The sequence below is a fragment of the Myxocyprinus asiaticus genome, chromosome 33, assembly GCF_019703515.2.
Source record: "Myxocyprinus asiaticus isolate MX2 ecotype Aquarium Trade chromosome 33, UBuf_Myxa_2, whole genome shotgun sequence".
Classification (NCBI taxonomy): Eukaryota; Metazoa; Chordata; class Actinopteri; order Cypriniformes; family Catostomidae; genus Myxocyprinus; species Myxocyprinus asiaticus.
This window is the reverse complement of record NC_059376.1, coordinates 33,779,281-33,804,496: the sequence shown is the minus strand read 5'-3', so window position 1 is coordinate 33,804,496 and position 25,216 is coordinate 33,779,281. Positions and strand designations below refer to the sequence as shown.

The 25,216-nt window shown below is 39.7% G+C and overlaps 1 pseudogene; it reads right to left on the bottom strand.

The window, feature by feature from the left end:
* The window catches only part of LOC127424073 (cytosolic carboxypeptidase 6-like), a 464,974-nt pseudogene that overhangs the window by 182,507 nt on the left and 257,251 nt on the right, over positions 1-25,216 (bottom strand).

Genomic DNA, 25,216 nt, shown 5'->3' with positions numbered 1-25,216 from the left:
GATAAAAATAGCCATGACTTACAACTCGTATCCATCCGAGTGATGAATAATGTTTATTTGCAGTGCATCCTCTGACTGGAACACACATTCTGTACCATGTGGCGACGTGTTGCATAACTGTGATATAAACAATAGTCGAAAAGTTGTACTGGTTGAAAAATTATTTACAGGTATATCATTTTAACCGGTATATTGCTGTATGAGCTAAATCCCAGAACAGCACACAAACATCTTGACCAATGATGGGACAGTTTGCTCACATGTGACTTTTATTAACACAGTTCTGGTCCGTTTTGAAATGTTGCCTTGTGAAAGCGAACTGAACCAAGAAGAAAATGCAACATTGTAACAATTTTATCCCCTGTATCAGAACAAATGAAACGAGCTACAGGTCTGAAAATGCCCTTAATGTCCCCAATGAGCAAGCCAAAGGTGACTCTCTCAAGAAAAAAAAAAAAAAAATGTTATAGGTATACGAATAGAATACAAAAATAGCATGACGATGCCACTGACGTCAAATGCCACTGGTTCATGCTTGACTTTTGACCAAATGTTGTGATGTCAGACCTGCGCCATAGGCACCATATCTGATATGAGAGCTACAGCATTGGGAAAGATTTACATTTTGTTTTTTAACCTCAAACAAAGCTAACATATGACCACTTTTATGATACTTTTCTAGTGCTTTTCTGTCATTTAGCAGCTTGGCATTATAAATCACAGTGGAAAGTGCTTTCAGAGATTCTGCCTAATATCTCCTTCTGTGACTCACAGAAGAAAGAAAATATGGATTTGGAACAACTTGAGGGTGTGTAAATGATGATAGGATTTTTATTTTTTAGTCAACTATTCCTTTAATAAACAAGCATGCAAGGGATGTGAAGAACCTTGTGGATGATCAGTCTTCCAATTCTGCAGGCCTGGTTACTCTAGATGGCATACTAGTGAAAGCAAGTATGCAATCCATACCTCTTTGTGGCATGTATTGTAGCACTCTAACATAAACAGCAAGATGGTGCCAACTAGAAAACTAGCAAACAGCTTTCTAAAATGATACAAGAAATAATTCATCTCTGTGAACTACACGTCTTTTTTTTCTTTTTTTTTTCTCTCTGATTTATAAAGAGAATTTCATTTTGCCTTTAGGTAGTTCCTGTACTTTTTGCTCTTACTGTTGAAACATGAGAAATCTAGCACTGCTCCAGCCCACAGCTCAAGGGTGCAACTTTGAGATGGCCATTAAAGACCCAGTAATCACACACACACACACACACACACTTCAATCCACCTTACATTTGAGGAGCTGTTATTAAACTTGCTCCTATAAGTACTAGCCACCGGTGATGGGGGATGAAAAAAAAAAAAAAACTTGTTGTGAAAGTGCTTACCCTGCACCCACTGACTACATCCATAAACCTGCACTCCATCAACCCAGAGACGGGACCCCATCTGCCTGCTTAACGTTCATCCTTCACAACCAGCCAGCCAGTCAACTCAACTCATGTTTTAAAAAGCTCTTTCAATTCCAGAACTAGATGAGTGGAAGGGAGATTTTTTCCAGCCCTGGCTGTGAGGCTCAGGGTTTTAGATCAGAGGTCTTTAGGGACGCAGGGAGAGAGGTTAGGGACAGAAAAAGTGCTAATGCTGGTGGTCTCTGTGGAGCAGACATGGTGGCGTCTTGTGTTAAAGGGACAGTTCATTCAAAAATGTAAATTCTGTCATAATTTACTCACCCTCATGTTTGGAATGCAGGTTTGGAACAACATGAGGGTGGGTAAATGATGAAAGAACTCACATTTTTGGGAAAATTACCTCTGTTAAGCCCAGTACACAATGTATCCATCCAAAGTCTTCTTTGTGGAAACTAGCATCTCACATCACAGAAGATTGAGAAGAAGTGTAGCCTATATAAACAAACACAAAAATATATATTTCGTCTGAGTGTATTTGAAAGAGATTAAATCCACTGGGAATCCACTGATGGAAAGGCCTTTTCCACTAGTCATAGATTTATGTGATCTCGTCATTCTTGTCTCGCTCTCATAGGGAATGGGACATTATTAGACAACACTACCTCAAAACAACTGCAGCCGCCTCACTTGATGCTGTTCCCTATGGAAACTTTACATGCCATAAAACAGGCAGAGAGTGAAAGAGAGAGAGCATGAACCCACAAAAGAGTATTAGTTCTGAAGCTCTGGTTATGAAAGTCTCCTGGTCAGTTTTAAATATACAGCACCCTCTTAATTGCACCGGGTATGCATCAAGCATGCACGTTAATCTCATAATCAGAAATACAGTGCAAAAACAAATTATGAATCAGAATAGAAACTACTATTCTCAGAATAACCATTAAACAAAAACCATGAACAAATACATCTCTCTCTCCACCCCGCCTCCTGTGAACCTGGGGGAGTGACGAGGGGAGGTGTGGGGAGAGGGAAAGGGTGAGCGGAGACACAGAGAGAGAGAGAAGAACTTGCTCACTGGCTCCCGGACGTGCTGTCGCCCAGTCCTCAACCACTCCTCTGCCCTCCGGCGGATGCCAGCTCGCTCCTCCCCCAGCGGACGGCAGCAAGTCCTCTGGCCCCTGGTGGATGAAACCGCTCCTCCCCTTCTTCAGTGGCCGGCAGCAACCCCTCCGACCCTAGGCAGACAGCCGCAGCTGCTCCCTAGGCAGATGGCAGCGGCAGCGCCTCCCTCCTCCCTCCCGGGCTTTGGCACCACTGCAACAGGTAAAGGACGAGTAAGGAGGAGGTGGGAACCAGCTGAACAGTCAACGTAAAGTTTAATCAGAAACTTAAATTAAAATAAACTTAAACAGACACACATGCAATGCAGCCGTGTGCGTCTCTCTCTCGAACTGGCGCCAACGGCTCCCCTTTATCTCGCTCTCCCGCTGATCAGCTGATTCAGCGCTGGCTGTGCATCATCACGGCCCAGCCATGCCCTCCTCCTCGTCACAGTATGATTAAATGAACATGATTGTTTAAAATTTAAATGGAACTTAGTTCTTATTCTTATGGACTAAGTAAAAAAATACTAAACAAAATCAACAAATCAGAGCTATATACAAAATATAAATAAAATAGAAACTTTTCAAAATTTATCCAGAGAATGTCTAAAATTATTTTAATGTGACATTGTTTTATGTCAGAAAATGTTCCAAAAAATAAAATAAAAATAAAAATACTAGTAAATAAATAAATAAATAGAATAATAAAAGATTTGTCTGGACAAACATACACTCTTTCTTTGTTGCAGATGCCCAAGTTTACACTTATGAAAAACAATTACCCTAACGAGGGAACAATTACCTTACAATTGGCCTTTATCTGTGAATCATTAAAATAACAACCACATTTTCTGGAAACTAATATAGGACTTAAGTGCTTAGAAATAAAAATATAAGCACAAAATTTAAAAATAGCATTTGTAATTTTGAAAAATGCTACATAAAGAAAAACAAAAAAACAAATAAGAAACGATATTTAAATATCCAAATGATTTAAAACTGAATATAAAGTATAATAGCGAGCATTAAACAAAATAATTTACCACATTAGCTGCTTTTCCACCCTTGGGCCGAATGGTTCTGAGCACAGTATGGAACGTTTACAGTAGCATTTCTACTTGAGCACAGTTCGACACGGCACGATGATAAAACGTTCTCATCCCAAAATTGTCTGCACAGTGCCGGTGGAATTACTTTAGTTCTATACGTGGCGACTCACGATTGTCAATTTGCCAATGCCAAGGTAACATACAGTGCTTTTAGTTGTTTCTAGCTTGACAAGTTTGCTAATATTTGGGTGAAGTTAATAAAAACTATTGTATGTTTAGTGTATCTTCATGATTTTATGATGATGGTTTAGCTAGCATTATAGCCTAGATTTATTCTTCTACATGCCTTTTTTTTTATCAGGGAAGTACATTACTAGCTCAATAAAACTCTAAATATATCATAATATTTTCATATAATACTTATACATTTTTTGGTCAATAAATATCCTTTTTAGCTAGTCTGGAAACTTTTACCTTTCTGCAAGTTTGTGTCCGTTGGCACACACAAGCCCTCATGATGGTAAACCTCTCGCCTTTTTCTCTATGATTTCCTTTTTGCGATATGGGCTATGTATTTTCTGTGTATTAGCAGAGTACAACCAGGGAAAAAAGCAGTCCTAAAAACTGGAACATGCAATCATCCTCTGTAGTGCACTCGCTCCAATGTTTTCCTCTCACGCCGTCACCAACGGCGAACTTGTTGCAGACATTCTCCTGATTTCACCACACCACAGTGGAAAAAGAAACTGTAACCGGGCCAACTGGCCCAGATCCGAACAGAATGGTACGGTCTTGTGATGAGAACTGTTTGGCCCAATGGTGGAAAAGCGGATTTTGTGTCTAAAATGTAAGTTACCTGATTTTAACTTCTTTATAGAACAGTTATATGAAAACACACACACACACAATAATGGTGTTGTTCTGAACATCAGCATGGCTGTACCTCAGCATGTAAATACGATTTTATCATTGTGAATCCAAATATACATCTGAATATATAAATGTAAATCATAAATACTTTATGTAGTTAAAGGTCCTGAATACATTGTTGCAAATCAGAATATGTAATTATAAATCTGAATATGAATATGTAGTTATAAATCTTGAATATATAGTTGTAAATCCGAATATAAAGAGGCAGAGAGAGAGAGACAGTAAGTGAGGAGTCTGGTCAGGCCCTCAGGCTGGATTCTGTCTGTCTGCTCGTCTTTGATTCTCTGTTCTTTGTTACTGTAAGTGCTCTTTCTAGCCTGTCAGATCTGCAACTGTTGCTCTGTCTCTTTCTCCGACTCCACATCTGTTGAAGAGCAGACACTCTAAATTCAACACAACAGCAAACGCGTGTGAGGAGACAGGGCTAGAATCATGTGACAGGTCTCTGTTGAGATTGACAGGCTCTTTGCCAACTGCAGCTAAATCAAGGTTGAGAGAAAGGGATGGAAACAGGGGGTATTGTCTAGACAGCAGGTCATCTGATTCCTAACTGAACATCAACAACGCATCTCAAAGACCCTGAGGCCTTTTACTTTTATGTAAACATTTATACATTTGATGCTTGCATATTTATGTTAGGTTAAAAGTGTACTTTTGTGAGGTTGAAATACTTCCTACTATCTCAGCTTCAATACAAAATCTGCAGAGTCAATACTAAAAGTAAGCCCTTTATAGGTTGATTTCACTGAAGAGTGTAAACACTGTGACTGTAGTGCTATCAAAACATTGCTCTGTTTGTTTGAACATCCCGTCCACCCTGACACAGCAGCATTGGCACAACCAATGGTGTGATTTTGGGGAAGGACTATCTGTTGATGAGTTTCTTTCAATATTTTGCCATTCTGTTCCTTGACACTAGAAGCAGAGAAATTAGACATTTCAACTTTAAATATGGGGATTTCAATCTACAAAGACTGAGCTGCTTGTACTATACAAGGTCTGTATGTGACACAGATCCATAAATGCAGGTCTGCACTGAGCGTAAAACGCAGGTCTGAGTTTGATTTCTTTTAAATATTCAGATAGCCCAAGCGTTTCACACTCAGATATGGATAATGGATCTTGATGGGCGGCCTTCAAAACAACTTTATTCTCTTTTTGCGTGAATTCGCTGATGCAAACTCGCTGTTCGAAATGGGCAACAACGAGCAGACGAGCTGATGGTAGAAGAAGCTTCTACACATAATCATCCATCAAATGGAGCAACTGTCACAAACTGCTATGCTTCTCTGTCTTTATAATGCTGTTAGAGAACTTTGATAACTAAAGATCTGATAAGCAGATGTGACAATTGCTGTTGAACATGACAGCTCAGTTACAAGTCTGCATTTTAAAATGGAGTCTTGTGAAAGTAGTTCATTGAAGTGGAATATTTGTGCATGTACACTGGCAGCCAAAAGTTTGGAATAATGTACAGATTTTACTGTTTTGGAAGGAAATTGGTATTTTAATTCACCAAAGTGGCATTCAACTGATCACAGAGTATAGTCAGGACATTACTGATGCAAAAAAAAACAGCACCATCACTATCTGAAAAAAGTCATTTTTGATCAAATCTAGACAGGCCCCATTTCCAGCAGCCATCACTCCAACACTTTATCCTTGAGTAATCATGCTAAATTGCTAATTTGGTACTAGAAAATCACTTGCCATTATATCAAACACAGTTGAAAGCTATTTGGTTGGTTAAATGAAGCTTAACATTGTCTTTGTGTTTGTTTTTGAGTTGCCACATTATGCAATAGACTGGCATGTCTTAAGGTAAATATTAGGTCAAAAATGGCAAAAAAGAAACAGCTTTCTCCAGAAACACGTCAGTCAGTTATTGTTTCGAGGAATGAAGGCTATATAATGCTTGAAACTGCCAAAAAACTGAAGATTTCATACAAAGGTGTACTTTAAAGTCTTCAAAGACAAAGGACAACTCGCTCTAACAAGGACAGAAAGAGATGTGGAAGGCCAGATACAAGTAAACATAGAGGATAAGTACATCAGAGTCTCTACTTTGAGAAATAGATGCCTCACATGTCCTCAGCTGACAGCTTCATTGAATTCTACCCGCTCAACACCAGTTTCATGTACAACAGTAAAGAGAAGACTCAGGTGTGCAGGCCTTATGCGAACAATTGCAAAGAAAAAGCCACTTTTGAAACAGAAAAACAAAAAGAAATTGTTACAGTGGGCAAAGAAACACAGACATTGGACAACAAATAATTGGAAAAGAGTGTTATGGATCTTAACCCCATTGAGCTTTTGTGGGATCAGCTAGACTGTAAGGTGCATGAGAAGTGCTCGACAAGACAGCCACATCTATGGCAAGTGCTACAGGAAGTGTGGGGTGAAATGTCACCTGAGTATCTGGACAAACTGACAGCTAGAATGCCAAGGATCTGCAAAGCTGTCATTGCTGCACATGGAGGATTTTTTGATGAGAACTCTTTGAAGTAGTTTAATTAAAAGGTAATTTTTTACATGATTAATGTCCTGACTATACATTGTGATCAGTTGGATGCCACTTTGGTGAATAAAAGTACCAATTTCTTTCCATAAGAGCAAAATCTGTACATTATTCCAAACTTTTGGCCGCCAGTGTATGTGCGTATATGGGTTTGTCAGGACACTGACTTTATTTCAACCAATGAAGTCTAAAATCCTAAAGAGAACTATCCGTCAGCGTTCGCATTTATCTTAATGGCAGTTGCTCGGCTGGTAGCCACATTGATGTTCAGACTGAAAACAATCTGTTTAGCTGTGCTGAGAACTTTACTGATGGCACTGTCTCATTTTATTTATTTATTCTTTTTTTCTTAACTTTTTATTGATTTATATATGTTTTAAATACTTTTTATTAAATACATATATAATATTATTTCTATATAAAGTACCTTGAATTACTATTGTGTATGTGCTACATGTGTACATGTGCTATCTAAATAAACTTGCCATGCCTTGGTGCAACGCTTTCGAAAGGTCAGTTTCATGTTTATAAGAGCCCTTCAAAAATCCGTCACTGGTAAAACATCAACTATAATATAATGAAAGATTCACAATTTATAAATTGCCTACAAAAAGTCAAAATACACGGCTACATTTAAATGTTAATCAAATATGCTTTTTAACTTCATAATGGTATAGTTACCACATTTACCAGCAGGGGCTCACTGACTAACTAGCCAAACCTTGGTCGTTTGGTTGTTGTTTCCAAAAACAGCAGCAAAACATGCGATTTATGTCTGTAAATCCTATCTCTCTGTGTCACATTGTAACGTTTGTCCTTAAAATACGCCTCACCTTCTATGAGACTTTTCAAAAAGAAAGAAAAGTGTTTGACCCTGTGAGGCAAAGCATTAACTGAGCAAAAGAGGTAACTGAGATGTAGACGGTTCATATAATGTGAGTGTGTGTGCTAAATTCCTCCTCACAATGTGTTTAAGTACATCACGTCTCTGTCATACACCAGAGAGTGTTTTACTACTGCAGTCCAAGCTGTTGTAGCTTCATCCCGCTCTTTTTTTTTTTTGTCATTTTCTCTTTCTCTCTGTCTCTCTCCTACATCTCTGCAGGTCATTAAGAGTGTTGTACTGCCACACACCCAAGAACAGAGTACATAAAAAGACAAATAAGTCCATAAAATGCTCCTATGCCCATGCATACAAATACATTCCTTATATCGTTCTTTCTCAAAATCTCCTTTTCTTCCCTGTCCAATACTTTCACTTTTGTTTTATTCCTGAAATTAGATCTGCAGAATGACCTATAAAAATCTTGCATAAAGTGAACAGAAGTGGCCAAATACCTTTTCTCTTCATTTTGAATATGAACGTCTATAGTTTTATAATCTTTATTATTACTATTATTTTTATTACAATAGACATAGACATGTTCCACTAAGTTTGACCAGAAGTTTCCAATACTTGATCTAAAATAATAATAATAATTATAATAATAATAATAATAATAATAATAATAATAATTCAAAATTGTCTAATTGTGTGCTGTCTAATGCAATAGTGGCTAAAGTGCACAATAATTTTTTGGCCACTGTATTTGTGCTTAAATTCCACAGTTGTTTTCCATTTTGTAAGGATTTTGAATTAAAGGCAAACAAAATGATTACTAGTCTAAAGTTAAAAGGTACCAAACCCAGAGCTGATCTGGATTTTAGAATTTACCTTTACAGGTACAATCCATGAACTATTCCCTGTCTGTACCTTCACAATAACAACACCAAATTCACGCTATTTACCCTTAAGAGGTATGTGTTTCAGTTGTTGCATCGGTTTAACATATAGTTTGCCATCTATTTTGCCCCTGATATATTAGCCCTTTCAAATCCCATTTCATGTGAAATGTATTTCTTTTTTTTACATTGACACCATATTTCTTATCAATAAATGTGCTTTCATCAGTGGCTCTGCGAGCCTGGCTCTCCTTGACAAACGTGAAAGTGATGAAGGCCCTAAAAGAGTACTTTAATCTCTCGAGCATTCCTAATGATATTTTCCTCTACAATTATTGATAAGAGCGGAGACAGGACTGTAGGCACTGTGAATGATCCACTACCTTTGCAGAGAGAGATGTGCGTTGTAATCACACACAAACACACACACAGTCATACAGTACATGCACAAAGACATTAACATGTGTCTGTCCCCTTAAGGAAAATTAGTAAGTAATGCATAGTAGATACAGAAAGATTCTAACATAAAAAAATTTAAAAAATGACATAAACACCTGATATGCAACAAAGACATGCACAAATAGACACAAACACACAAGTAAGCACATGCAGTGACTTACCACACTGAGGCCCAGCTGCTCTTGCTGCAGGTAATCGAGATTTCTGCTCTCCAGGCTAGCCAGGTATTGCTGAAGATGGAAGTAACTGTACGGGTAACAGTAAGTGAACTGATAAACATCCTCTTCTTTGTCAAAACAGAAGGCAAAAGACATCATGTAGTTCCTCCGATGGTCTGGGCAGCAGTAGTAATACACATTCTTGTCTGGTAGTCTTTGCCTGTGACAAAGAAAGAATTAAAGACAAAAAGAAAGATTCGAGAAGATAACATTCGAGAAGGCTCAAGAAGATTAAATGTGATTTGAGATTAGATTTGAGAAGAGAAGATATGATTCAATTTGATTCAAGAAGATTCTATCTGAGAAGACAAGATAAGAGAAGGTTTGGTTCCAGAAGAAATTATTCGATTTGATTTGCGAAAATTCGATTAAAAAGATTACATTTGATTTGAGAAAATTTGTTTAGAATAGGTGTGATTCAAATCGAGAAGAAGAGAAGAACACTCGATTCAAGAAGATTTGATTTGATTTAAGAAGAGAATACTAGATTTGATTCTAGAAGATTCAAGAAGACTTAAAAAGGAGAAGATTCGATTCAGGAAGAAAAGATTTGATTCGATTTGATAATATTCAATTAGATAAGAATAGATTAAAGGGTTAGTTCATCCAAAAATGAAAATTCTCTCATTATTTGCTCAACCTCATGATATCCCAGGTGTGTATGACTTTCTTTCTTGCTTCACCAGAACACATTTGAAGAAAAATAGAAAAATATCTTAGCTCGGTAGGTCCTTAAAATGCAAGTGAATGGAGATTTCTCTTTTGAAGCTCCAAAAATCACAGACAGTCAGCATAAACATCATTGATACGACACCAGCGGCTAAATTAATGTCTTCTAAAGCGACACGATCGCTTTTGGTGCAAAAAAAAAAAATGTTTTAACTCTAAATCATGCTTCCAGTCAGGAGCGTTATGCGCGTGTGATGTAATCGTATTAGATCAAATCAAATCAATCAAATCACTTTATTGCATTAGCATTTAAAACATGCGAGAACTGAGGCACGTGAGTCACAGCCGGAAGAGCAGCGCTGTTTACAAGTGAGATAGAGGAACGCTGTAAAGTAGCATTGTTGGTTTTGGTTTAGATCTGTATTTGTTTCTTTACTCACAATGGTGCATTTGTGTGCTTATCCTGGATGTCTCAACCGAGTGGAGATTACCTCTGTATCATGGCAACCCGAATACGTCATATGAGAGACTGCTTGGACTCCAACCTCTCGTGAAGCCTAAACGAAGTGATGGTTTACAGTTAAAAAGTACTTATTAAAAACTTTTTTCACACCAAAAGTGATCGTATTGCTTTAGAAGGCATTAATTTATCCGCTGGAGTCATATCGATGACGTTTATGCTGACTGTCTGTGATTTTTGGAGCTTCAAAAGATAAATCTCAATTCACTCGAATTTTAAGGACATACTGAGCTAATATATTTTTCTGTTTTTCTTCAAATGTGTTCTGGTGAAGAAAGAAAATCATACACACCTGGGATATCATGAGGGTGAGTAAATGATTAGAGAACTTTCATTTTTGGGTGAACTATCCTTTTAAAGAAGGTTCAATTCAATTCGATCAGAGAAGGTTGAATTTGATTCGATTCGATTTGATCCGAGAAGAGAATGATTTGAAAACTTATAGGCGAATCAATGTGAAATGTGATTGCACTGTCCCCTGTAATCATTTACATTAATGTTGTTTAGTTTCTCTCTCTCTTATCCATCCAGCTGAAGGCAAACACATCCAGAAAACAGCAAACAATTAAAACTTTTATAGTACACAGTGAGCAGGGTGAACAATGAAAGCAAAGTTATTTGCATATAAAATGAAATATTACACTGTTAATCAGTATTATGCCAAGCTGCTGAGGGTAAATTTGGCAATCTGCTACTCTGCAGGAAAAGAGAGAGAGAGAGAGAGAGAGAGAGAGAGAGAGAGAGAGAGCAAAAAGCAGTGAAGGAAAGGCAAAGAACATCCGATGGAGACAGAGAGAGGGATGAGAAAGGGGGAGAAAGAGAGAGAGAGATCAGATGGAGATGCTATCTACTGTATGTGAATAGCACAGAAGCTTCTACACAGCCACACTGATAAGCAGGAGGAAGTAGCTCTCTAAAATCAACCTCAGTCCTACCATCTAACTCCTTTCTACTCTACTCTTTGAAACACACATACACACAATGTACACTGATGTGCTCGGACTAGTGTCTTTGTTTGGATGCCTGAAGTTATAGTCAACTGCTTTGTGATGTGCAGTTTCAAAGAGCATGTTTCACCCTGATTTCCATTTGGAAACCTATGAATACCCCAAATATAGCTATATACAGTAATGTAGAACTGTAAAAATATAAAAACTTTGCCACACACCATGCAAGCAAACATACAGTAATATAACGTAACATCATGCAAACAAACACCACAGCATGTAGACACACTCATACCCAGATTCCTCTGCTGCCTGCACTGAGTGAACCACTGAGCCGAAATAACGGTGAATTAGCTTTTCTCTGTGGAGTAAAAGAAAGCAAATGAACGATCAAACTGTGATTTCATTTGAGGAGAGGTGTAGAGGGGAACACTGGCATCTTTACCTGTCTCAAAAGAGTGTTAACACACAGGACAGTTGCCTGTTTGGTCCAAATTACACTCTACTGCTAACAAACGCATGTTCCCTATCTGTCACTCACTAGACGTTGTGTCGATGTAGTGACACTAGGGGTCACTCTTGGGAGCCCGAGACACCTCTGGTCTTTGATAAAAGGCCAATGAAAATTGGCGAGTGGTATTTGCATGCCACTCCCCCGGACATACGGGTATAAAAGGAGCTGGTATGCAACCACTCATTCAGATTTTCTCTTCGGAGCCAAATGGTCATGCTCATTGAGCTGAATATTACTGTTCATTCACCTCTGCTGGATCTGACGGCGCATTTCAACGGCTTCTCCCTTCTCTGCACTTGTGCACTGCAGAGAACGCCCCTGGGCGCTTCGGCAGAAAAACTAGAGAGTATATTTTCTGAAAGAGCCTTGTTCCCCTCTAAAAGAGTATATATTTCTCTAAAAGAGCGCACGCACGGAACGTCTTTTTAAAGACGCGTCTTTTCAAAGATGCCTTTCCGATTGTGTGTTATTCCTGGTTGCGGTCGTTATCTCTCAACTTCGGATGGTCATGATCGCTGTCTTTCGTGTCTGGGCGCGACCCACACGGAGGCAGCGTTTGTGAATGGTTCATGTTCTCACTGCGAGAACATGACCATGGCAACGTTGCGGTCGTGGCTTACTTTCGTAAGAAAACAAGCCACCCCAGCGGCTCCCAGCCTCGGTCCTTCTACCTACGGGAATGAGGCCAGCACGGCTAGCACTGGGGGCGATTTGGGGACCCCAATGGGATCGTCTCCGCTGGGTATCCCCCCGCGGACCTCCCATTCCCCAGCACGCTTGTCTGCCCCAATCGGGCTTCCGGATGAGTTCGCCGGCTCGTCTCACGGCGAGTCTGGCTTCTTGTTCGGAGCCCGCGAAGATGATGAGCTCTCGAGCGCAACATCAGAGAGCGGGCTTGTCCAGTCAGACGCAGAAGTCTCAGCTGGGCTTCCCCCTTCGGGGACGATCGCCCAGTCACATGCCGATGCCGAAATGACGGACATGCTTTCCCGGGCGGCCGAGAGCGTCGGGTTAGAGTGGAACCCTCCGCTCTCCCCTGAACCCTCGCGGCTTGATGATTGGTTTCTGGGCTCGCAGCGCCACTCAAAGCAGCCGCGCCCCGCTCCAGTGCCATTCTTCCCGGAAGTGCATGAGGAGCTGACAAAGTCATGGGAGGCACCTTTTACTGCCCGGCCCCGACTCCGCAGTTCCCCCGCTCTCACTACCCTCGATGGCGGGGCGGCCTAGGGTTATACCTCGATTCCCCCGGTGGATAAGGCGCTCGCGGTGCACCTATGCCCGCAGAGCGCGCCACCTGGTGTGGACGCCCTAAGCTCCCGTCCAAGCCCTGTAGGCTCACATTGTCCCTGACGGCTAAAGCCTACAATGCTGCTGGACAAGCCGCCTCTACCCTGCACGCCATGGCTCTCCTGCAGGTCCACCAAGCCAAGGCGCTGAAAGAACTGCATGAGGGTAGTTCCGCCCCAGATTTGATGTAGGAACTGCGCTCGGCAACCGACCTCGCTCTCCGGGCGATGAAGTTCACGGCGCGGTCTCTCGGGCAGACGATGGCCACACTAGTGGTCCAGGAGTGCCACCTTTGGCTCAACCTGGTCGAGATGGGCGAGGCCGACAAGACATGGTTCCTTGTTGCCCCCATTTCCCAGGCGGGCATATTCGGCGACACCGTCGAGGACTTTGCCCAGCAGTCCTTGACGGTGAAGCAGCAGACGGAGGCAATCCGGCACATCCTGCCCCGGCGCGGCTCAAGATCCCGCACCCCGTCTGCTCGTTGCCAAGGGTGTCCCCCTGCGGTGAAATATATCTTCCGCTAGTTCGTTTCCCTGTTGGCAAACTGCGTCTTCCTTGGGCAGAGCCCCTCTGCCCCAAACTCCATGCTTGTAGTAACTCCTCCCCCGTATTGGGCAGGATCTACCTTGAAGGCTCTCCACATGGTTGGAAAGACCATGTGACGTATTCTTCCACTTAAATATCCCCCCCTCTCTTGGGGCGAGGTGTGGTCTCCGTGGTGTCTTCCCCTTGGGAGGGACACCCCCCGACTAGACCTGGTGGCCCAGTCGGATAATCCCCCTTCTTTTTTAGGGAGTGGAAAAAAAGAAGGGGGAAAGAGGCCACGAATGTGGTAAGCCTGTCTCTATCTTTTGGGTAGTCGACTTGTCCCCAAAAAGGGTTGTTTGACACTCATAACTATGTTGGGGGAGGTTACGTGTCGACCTGGTGTGCTGGCTATGAGGCACACAGCAGTCTGCCCACCACACACCGCCAGTTCACGTAACACAGTTCAGCCAGTTGTGGCGTTTCGTATAGGGACCCCTAGTGTCACTACATCGACACAACGTTGAGTGAGTGACAGACAGGGAACGTCATGGTTACTTGTGTAACCTCTGTTTCCTAATGGAGGGAACGAGACGTTGTGTCCCTCCTGCCACAACACTGAACTACCCGCTGAAATGGCCGGACCTTATATCGGCTCCTCAGCATAAAACCTGAATGAGTGGTTGCATACCAGCTCCTTTTATACCCATATGTCCGGGGGAGTGGCATGCAAATACCACTCGCCAATTTTCATTGGCCTTTTATCAAAGACCAGAGGTGTCTCGGGCTCCCAAGAGTGACCCCTAGTGTCACTACATCGACACAACGTCTCGTTCTCTCCATCAGGGAACGGAGGTTACACATGTAACCATGACGTTTACTTGCAATCTAAATGAGGACATACCACAGGCCTCTTTTATATTAATATAAAGCTATTAGAATAACTACATACTAACTCTAATCCCAACCCTATGATGAAAAAATAAATAGATAGATAAATAAATAAATAATTTGGTGCTTAGTAAATTGCACGGTAAGTATATCAGTTTTAGCTGGTTTTCATTTTATTCAGTAATAATATGTTGCTTTTATATGTATTGTCTGTTTTGAACAAACTTGCCAATTATTTAAAGTCAATCTGGGGAAAAAAAAGAAGAGTTGTTCCAACTGAGCTGTATTTGGAGGAGGAACCACAGACTCTTGCACCAGAATATTTAATTATGTAGGCCTGGGCAGGCCCAGACAAGGTATGAGGGCTTATGTGGAGCATAAATCGTTGTTTGTAATTAAAAAGGGTTGTTGTTGTGTTGCAGTTCTGTATAGTGTGACCCATACTGTTTTGCATTAAATTACAGTGGTTTATTTTACGTCACCATCATAGAGATTAGTGTTTATTATAAGCAAGCTAAATTTTGTTCTAGCTAAACCAAATCATTCATACTGAAAACATGCTTTATAGATGAATAGACACCAGCAACTCTACCAGAACATTATAAGTTACATTGCAGCTATGTTCAGTTGGAAATGCACTATGGTAGGAGAATACTGAGTTTTCCTAAAATTAATAATTTTGGAGCCTTATGTGTGTATTTTAATTAAGTAGAATAAACATGATCAGATCTGTTTGGATGTTTATTCTGTGTGAATATACACCGATCAGCCACAACATTAAAACCACCTGCCTAATATTGTGTAGGTCCCCCTCGTGTCGCCAAAACAGCACCAACCCGCATCTCAGAATAGCATTCTGAAATGCTGTTCTTCTCACCACAATTGTACAGAGGGGTTATCTGAGTTACCGTAGACTTTGTCAGTTCGAAACAGTCTGGCCATTCTCTGTTGACCTCTCTCATCAACAAGGCATTTCCATTCGCAGAACTGCCCCTCACTGGATGTTTTTGTTTAGAGACTGTTGTGCGTGAAAATCCCAGGAGATCAGCAATTACAGAAATACTCAAACCAGCCCATCTGGCACCAACAATCCTACCACGGCCTAAATCACTGAGATGAAATTTTTTTCCCCCCATTCTAATGGTTGATGTGAACATTAACTGAAGCTCCTAACACATGTCTGCATAATTTTATGCACTGCACTGCTGCCACACAATTGGCTGATTAGATAATCACATGGATGACTGTTGGTGCCAGACGGGCTGGTTTGAGTATTTCTGTAACTGCTGATCTCCTGGGATTTTCACACACAACAGCCTCTAGAATTTACTCAGAATGGTGCCAAAAACAAAATATATATACACACACACTACCAGTCAAAATTTTTGAAACACTTACTCATTCTTTATTACATATATATATATATATATATATATATATATATATATATATATATATATATATTTTTTTTTTTTTTTTTTTTTTTTCCACATTTAGAATAATAGTAAAGTCATCAAAACTATGGAATAACATATATGGAACTATGGGAATTATGTTGTGACTGAACAAAATCCAAAATAAATCAAAACTGTGTTATATTTTAGCATCTTCAAAGTAGTCACCCTTTGCCTAGAATTTGCAGACATGTACTCTTGACATTTTCTCAACCAACTTCTTGAGGTATCACCCTGGGATGATTTTTAAACAGTATTGAAGGAGTTCCCATCTAGGTTGGGCACTTATTGGCTGCTTTTCTTTATTATTTGGTCCAAGTCATCAATTTCAAAACCTTTTTTATTATTATTATTATTATTACATTATTATTATTTAGTTTTATAATTAAATAAATTAATATGGTGGCACAATTATATTTTTGTCTACAAAACTAATTTTAAACATTTAAGCATACGCCTTGAGATCAAAAGATTTTTAAGATCATGTGAAACATTTCAGTCAAGTGTTTCAAAAGTTTTGACCAGTAGTGTATATATATATATATATATATATATATATATATATATATATATATATATATATACACAGCCAAAAATGTGAAAGTGTGTGTCTTTGTGTGTGTTTCTCCGACGGCCAGGGTTAGCTGTGCTTGCTGCAGTATTTGGCCTACATTTGAGTGAGGTTGGGTTCAGGACCCGCGTCTGTTCAGCGTGCACTCTGAGTACCATGCCAACCAGACATTAGCGTGTGCACACTCACAGTCACACACACACCTCTCCCCATGCAGGGTTAATGAAACACCGTGACACCTCACTTTATTTTTTTATTTATCTGTTTGGGCATTATCCCGGTTCCTCTCCAGCATTTGACCTTGTTGGCTACTGAGCGAGTCGTGGCTATTGATTTTAATTACCCAGTGGGAATTTACTGCTCGCCTTTCCCACACCGCTGCGCCGCTATTGGTCAGAGAAAATAGCTTTGTGTGTTGGTGATAGAAAGAAAAAGAGAGAGAGAGCTTGGTGAATCTTGGACCTGCCGGGTGGTTTTCTATCTTTGCCATAATGTATGTTCGTTCTCTCTATCATTCTCTCTTTCTAGTTGTGGCTGCAGGTAATTTGTTTATCTAAATGATAGTGCTCCATGCCTCCCTATGTTGGTGGATGTGGTACAGTGCCCCCCATTCCCAAACACATTTATCTCGCTGTGTGTCTGAGGGGGAAAAACCTAAACACATACGGCTTAAAAATTCAGCTATGCCAGTGTCCTGCCCCCTAACGCCTCTGCCTAGTACACACACTCTCAACAGTATGGAACACACACACACAGCAAGGTGTCACTTTCTAACTCTCCTTCCATTTAGAGAAAAGGTCATAGCCTGCAGCTCAAGGTCATCAACTTTAAAAATGGAGGAGTTTTTCATAACTTGTTAAAGAAAGAGCAAAGAAATCCAAACTTTCTTAAACTCGAGTGGGCAGGGCTATCATTGACTAGTAGCTAGCGGTTGTATCTCTATTCTCATCAGAATGAAAATGCCGTTTGTGTGTGTGTGTGCGCGCTGTTAGCTAAATGACTGGGCCCATATTGAGGTGTCATTCTCCATCTCAGCGCTTTTCAAGTCCGTTAGCAGGAACACGTAGGGGCCTTTGATGCCGCGGCTGTCGGCTTTCCTCTGAAGGGAACTAGACGAGGGGGAAAATTGCTAGCTTTCATACTGAGCGGGACATCTTTTCTATATTCTCAAATCATTCAAGCATAGAGGTCATCAGAGTGGCTCCTGTCTCTCTGACTCTTTCTGTCTTTCTCTCTTTTTCTGTCTTTTTTGCCCTCCCTTATTCTTTTAAGAGCACTGGCTGTCATCTGTTTAATTTTGTGAAGGTTAAATGGTTTCAAATATGGGAATGAAATTGTCAAGTGGCACGATTCTTCTCTCGTTCCTCTGACAAACTGAGGCAGAGCTGAAGAAGAAGAAGAAAAAAACGGGATCCATTACATATGCAGATATTACATTTCACCACGACAACGATACTCTCAATTTCAAAGTGATTTGTGCAGACTCTTGACTTGGATATGGGCCCATATTGTCTAATTATTGACAAAACAAGAGTTCCCTCTTCTAATGTATTTATCGGTTTAGATTTGATTCTGTTTCTTTTTGTTCTCTCAATTTTTCACAGTAATGTTCACAGAGGTAGAGGGAGTGGAGTGGTCCTCCTGTGATGGATCTATCGTTTGGGACATGAATCAGACAGGAGAATAGTGCTGGATTGCACAGTTACTAAGCAACCTCATTTGCTTTGTGGTCGAGCTGTCCATGTGCAATGGTATGTTTAAAATGAGGGTTTTTTTGGTTTGTGAATTGGCTGTGTGATTCTCTGAATGGTGAAGAGCATAAAATGCATATGGCGGATCTGAGACAAGAGAATGAAACCACCCCAGGAGCTGGGGCCCATGTTAACCAACGTGGGGACACAGCAAGTATAGGGGCTGAGTGGAGAGTGCAGAGATTAAGCTTTGTGTTTGTTAACAAAATACATATGTAGGTTTTTCTTTAACTAAGTTAACCGGCTGATCAGAGTAATTGGGAGTTAGTGCTGTATATTTTGCAGTGTAGATTCAAAAGAATCGGCTCATAAGACTCATTCATTCAGGAATAGGACAACTTGGTAGTAGCGTAGATTCAAAAGAACAAGCTCATATGAGTCATCCATTAAGGAATCGGACTACACTGGTCACGCTGTATGTTTCGCGGCTGATTCAGTGGGTCTAATCCAAAACTTAGTGAGCTGATTTGCTGTCTCCTGCCTAAATAGACAGCTGTCTGCTATGGAAGTATCCTACATGAAATGATGCCTCATATTTGGAACGCTCTACATAGGCGGAAACTCCGCACATCATTCAAATAGCACTCCTCACGCACAGTGCATAAGACTCGACTTGCAACTGATTACAGATGACGTGAGAGAAGTTACACGATCCTCTAATGAGCATAAATACGTACACACATGAAATAGTTGGTTTTGCATCATATTAATCTTTTATTTATCAATACTTTTCAGTATTAAATGGACTTTAGTTAAGTACAAACTTCTTTTGTTAAAACGTTTGTATTATCTGAGCTGTAAAGTTGTTTAAATCATTGTTTTTTCAGTCGTTTTAGGGTTTGAGGGGGTTTGAGTGGGTGAGTTTTACTTTTAGGGTTTTAGGCAATATGTCGCCATGGCAATGAAGTAGTAAAATTGGATATAACTTTACACAGAAAAGTACATAGTTCATATCTGAAAGTTTATGGATTGACCCCATTCACTTCCACTTAATTTTTTTTAAGAAAATGTGGGACAAGTCAAAATTAATGTTTGTGGTAAACAACATTATGCCACAAATTATGTCAATTGAGCTTGACTTGTATTGAACCCGGAATATACCTTTAAAGTCAAAAGCAAACTAGACTTACATAACTGTATCAATAACTAGATGTTTTTATAATATTCTCATTCAGAGAAGGCACTAGTACTGAAATCAACTTCAGGAGGCTTCTAATATTTATTATAGTACATCCTTTTATTTTACTAATTTAAGTGAGTCTGTAAGGGTTTGATATCTTTAATAAGTTGTGACAGATTAACTTTATCATGAGCTAAGTCTATCTTGATCTATTACCTTGACTAGACTGAGAGGCATAGCTGAATTTTAGCTCAAGTGTTTTATGAAACCTGCAGAATAGAATGAGATTGTGTATATCGAGTGGTGGTATCGTGGTTGAACATGATAAGTGTGTGCAATAAACACAGCGACACACACACTCACTCACACACGCGCGCACACACACACGTACACACTCTGAGCTGCAGTGCTCTTCACAAGTATAGGGGGACACGTGTAATATTAGCGCTAAGAGCCCTGGCCATCACACAGGCTTCACAGCTCGTAAATCATCCACTTATTACAGCTCACATCATAAACTTACACTCCTGAGAGAGAGAAAGAGACAAACTTTTAGGCTAATATATTCCAACCTAGCACTCTTTAAGACTGCTGCCCGACAGAAAGAGCGTTCCAGGCACCTCTATGGTGTTATCGGGCGGATAATGCCAGAACATCAGAACAGCAGATGGGACATTTAACCACATACTGGTCTATCTTAAATAAATAAATAAATAAAAAATAACTGGGAGAGGATATGGATATTTTGGGGTGTGTCGGTGTTCAGATAAGTGGTAAGATTACAGATTATGAACAGATAACAGATAACAAGTTATGAACCGATTGTGATACTCTTCATACGATATATCACAAAAGTCAAGGTAGCAGGTTCTTTGGGCTTGCCCTCTTCTCACAATTTCACTGCTTGTTGCTCACTATGGCTCTCTTGCTTGTTGGACACATTGGGCACAACAGACTACATGTCGGCTAGATTTAAGAAAGTAAGAAATGTATTCTAACATATACAATGTCTCACAAGAGCATCATTAACGGTCATGCACTGCGAGTTGGATACAATCTGCAGAGTGCACTATGCTTTTAACATATAAAGAGCGACTTTTTTTTAAATCTTGTTTTTCAGAATTATTGTTCCCATTCATTATTTTTTTCCATGGGGAATTCATAGAATCCTTCATAAAAGAGTTCTTAGCCATGAACTGAATCAACCAGATCTGAGATGAATCACACCATAACAAATTTTGATTTGCAGCTTAAAATTACTTTAACATAGGACCAAAAAGACAAAGGTACAAAACTGTGTACTTGACGTCTTTCAAAAGGGCATGAACTACAATCCCATGAAGCATTGCAAAGAACATAATCTAATTAAAAACAATGGTAAAATATAAAACTATTGTTTAAAAGTGGTTGATTAAAAGTACAGAAACAATATATTTTCATTTTAGTGCAAAATATTCAGTTATCAGTAGTGTGTGGGGAGACCGACTCGATTGTGTCATTCACAGTTAGTCACTGCATGTGACCAAAACTTTGAAGCTCCAAAAAGTACATGAAGGCAGCATAAGAGTAATTCATAAGACTACACTGGTTTAATCCATGTCTTCAGAAGCAATCTCATCATTTTGGGTAATAAAAGACCAAAAATTAACACTTTTTTCACTATATAAATTGGTGGCCAAAAGTTTGGAATAATGTACAGATCTTGCTCTTCTGGAAAGAAATTGATACTTTTATTCACCAAAGTGGCATTCAACTGATCACAAAGTATAATCAGGACATTAATAACATGAAAAAATTACTATTACAATTTGAAAAAAATGTTCAGAACTTAAACTACTTCAAAGAGTTATCATAAAAAAATCCTCCACGTGCATCAATGACAGCTTTGCAGATCCTTGGCATTCTAGCTGTCAGTTTGTCCAGATACTCAGGTTTCACATTTCACCCCACACTTCCTGTAGCTGTCTTGTCGGGCACTTCTCACACACCTTACAGTCTAGCTGATCCCACAAAACCTCAATGGGGTTAAGATCCATAACACTTTTTTTTGCCATTTTTGACCTAATATTGACCTTAATACATGCCAGTCTATTGCATACTGTAGCAACTCAAAAACAAAAACAAAGACAATGTTAAGCTTCATTTAATGAAACAAATAGCTTTCAACTGTGTTTGATATAATGGCAAATTATTATTTTCTAGTACAAAATTTACAATTTAGCATGATTACTCAAGGATAAGGTGTTGGAGTGATGGCTGCTGGAAATGGGGCCTGTCTAGATTTGACTAAAAATGACTTTTTTCAAATAGTGATGGTGCTGTTTTTTACATCAGTAATGTCCTGACTATACTTTGTGATCAGCTGAATGTCACTTGGTGAATTAAAGTACCAATTTCCTTCCGAATGAGCAAAATCTGTACATTATTCCAAACTTTTGGCCAGCAGTGTATCCTGACATCATCAGTCTCCTTGGCCATAGTTTCAAGCTTGATTACACTAGATAGTGCTCTGCACATGCATCAAGCACTAGGAAGTGTAATCAAGCTTGAAATCATGATCATGCCTAGAAACTGCTTTGGCAAGATATACCGTGAAAAAGGAGTTACATTTTGGTCTCTTCTCACCCAAAACTGATTATATTGCTTCAGAAGACATGGCTTAAACCACTGGAGTCGTATGGAATACTTTTATGCTGCCTTTAAGTGGATTTCGGAGCTTTAAAGTTTTGGTCACCATTCACTTGCATTGTATGGACCTACAGTACAAAGCTGAGGTATTCTTCTAAAAAATCTTCATATGTGTTCAGCAGAAGAATGAAAGTCATATACATCTGGGATGGCATGAGGGTGAGTAAATGATGAGAGAATGTTCTTTTTTTGGGTGAAATATTCCTTTAAAGGTTTATAAGTTATTGTAAAAAATCTACTCCCCTATGGAGAAAGTGAATGGGATTTTCACTTTCAGAACCAGACTGCTGCGCTCTTGCAGAGGTGCCAAATAAACTGCAAATAAATAAATTAATAAACTGTGGAAAAACAAACAAACATGAAAAAACGAATCTACAGATGATCAGATACAGATTGGCTCCAGCAGTATGCAGGTGGCTGGAGTGCGGCCCCTGTCATTGGCTGTGTGTGGGAAAAGATGAGATTTCTAGTGTCTATAGAGATACTAAAAGAAGCAACATCCACAGAAAGAGAGAATAGCACAGGGTCAGCTATACAGATTCTCATGAATCAATTTCAAAATCCTAGAGCTTTTTTTTAGCATGCAATCGCAGGGTCACACAACTAAACACTTGTGGAAAATCAGTATTACCTAACATCACCTTCAGGTTAGGTTCTATAGTTACATGTCTATCTCAAAATATTGCTTGATCATTTAAGGACATTAATTAACACAGCACTGGCTGATAGAAAGCACCTGCTTGCAACTGCACAAACTAAGCCCTATGTGTCTAACTATCTTCAAGGATACCGAAGATACTTATGCACACTAGCATACCTTATCCCACAAGTACAGTATTTCATTCCAAACATGCCTCTAAGAGTGTTTTGTATGTAAGTTTGTATGCTCTTGCCTCGGCCAGTAGATGGCCATAGATCTTGTGTTTAGGGACTTAAGTAATGGCCCACCCATTTTCCAAAATGACTCATCTTGCATCATACTTATAAAAGGTGAAAAATAATAATGAGGCAAAAACATGGGCCACACCCTGTCTGTTTCCACACAGTGAGGCTCATGTGATCTCCCTTGCTCACTCAATAATGCGTCATCACTACAATACTCCACAACACCCCAATGCGGGCCTGTGTGTCCCAGGTGGCTCATCCCATCTGTAGAGGCAGTGTAATGGTGTGTGTGTGTGTGTGTGTGTGTGTGAGAGAGAGAGTGTGTGTATAGTGATCAGGCTAAAGCAAGTCAGGCAGGGACCCAGCAGTGGTGAGCAGGGCTAATATAATGTGTGTGTGTTTGAATAAGTGTGACCCATGGTGGTAAGTAGCCGCCCTGCCGCGCTGAGGGATGGCTGGGGTAATTATCGTAGAGCAGATGAGCCGTATGAACCAGCCAACATGGCGCCATGCCCCCTCAAGGGGCGCAGGGGCAGAAATCGCACAGGGCACACCCATACATACACAGACTGCAGGGGGGTGGAGGCAGGTGTGTATTAGAGAAAAGAGGGTAATAACAGCCAGACTGGGTGACGTCTATTAGGTGCCCTGGTGTGAATGTGTGTGCATGTGCTTGTGTGTTGGTTTTCTGTAGTTTCGAAGACTTTTTTCCACCTGAGTACCCCCTGCACCACTGGGACATCTGAGATTATGAGGGCACAGCCAGTGTCGTTATAATTCCCATAATACATATTCACTTATTTGGCTCTGGGCACTGTTTTATTGTTGTTTTATTTAACAGTGCAAAGTGCCATTTTCTATGTAAAAATACCTTCTCCTATCCGAGACAACTACAAGTAAGTACATTCTGGTTCTGTGGGGATTTCAAATCATTGCTCTGTTTGTTTCTGCAGTCTGACAGGTCAACTTCCAATGCCATGGGTTTGACCCAGGTCTACCAGTTTGTATGAGCAATAGCAGATGGGAGGCCGTGTTGAAGGTTTGGGACATCTGTTTGGAAACAATCATTAGTTGTGCTTGCCAAGGCAAGCAATACTATTTCTATAGCCTATATCTAGGGACCAGAATATCATAAAGACTAGGGGGTGCACTCTTTTATTTTGGGCCAATAAGCAAACACCTAGCAACCACCCAGAACACATAGTAACCATATAACAACTCACTAAAAACCACCTAGAACACCCTAGAAACTACATAGCAATGCCCTGTCAACCGCCCACGATAGCAGCAAGTTTAGCATGAGAAAACACCACACTTTTTTTTTCTTCAGATTTTTATGGGTCAATGACATGACACTCATTTGTTTTTTTTTTTTTGTTTTTTTTTTTTTGGCCTAGTAAATCTATTAGTTGTTCTAAAATGCAATGAACATGCAATTCACACAAAAATGTAGCCTATCTAGAATACACCCCTACTATAATTAAAATGCTCTAATTTCATAGTTCAAAGTCATTGTGATATTTTCTCTGAGGCTTAAAGTAAAAAATGTCTAAGGAGTGTTACTTTCCTGAAAAAAATAATTCTTATAAAAAGCTTAAATTCTTAAAAAAAAAAAAAAAAAAAAAAGATAATTTAGCTTAAAAAGCTTTGTAAGAATTTCTCTTTATTTAAGAAAATAAAATAAAAAAATTTGAAAAACGTTTGTCCACAAAAACGATGTCAGGTGGTGAAACTAACATGCATTCTGTTGTCATGCGACAAAAAACCCATAATACTTAGTCACTGAAGTTTTTATATAAAATTTCAGATATCTTGGCATTTTTATGATAGACACATTTTGTTCAGATTTAATGGAGTAAACCTAAGAAAACTTCTTGAGATATATGACTCAAAAATTCATGATATTTGTATATATATATATATATATATATATACACACACACACACATTTTACCTTAAAAAATATGTTTGAAAATT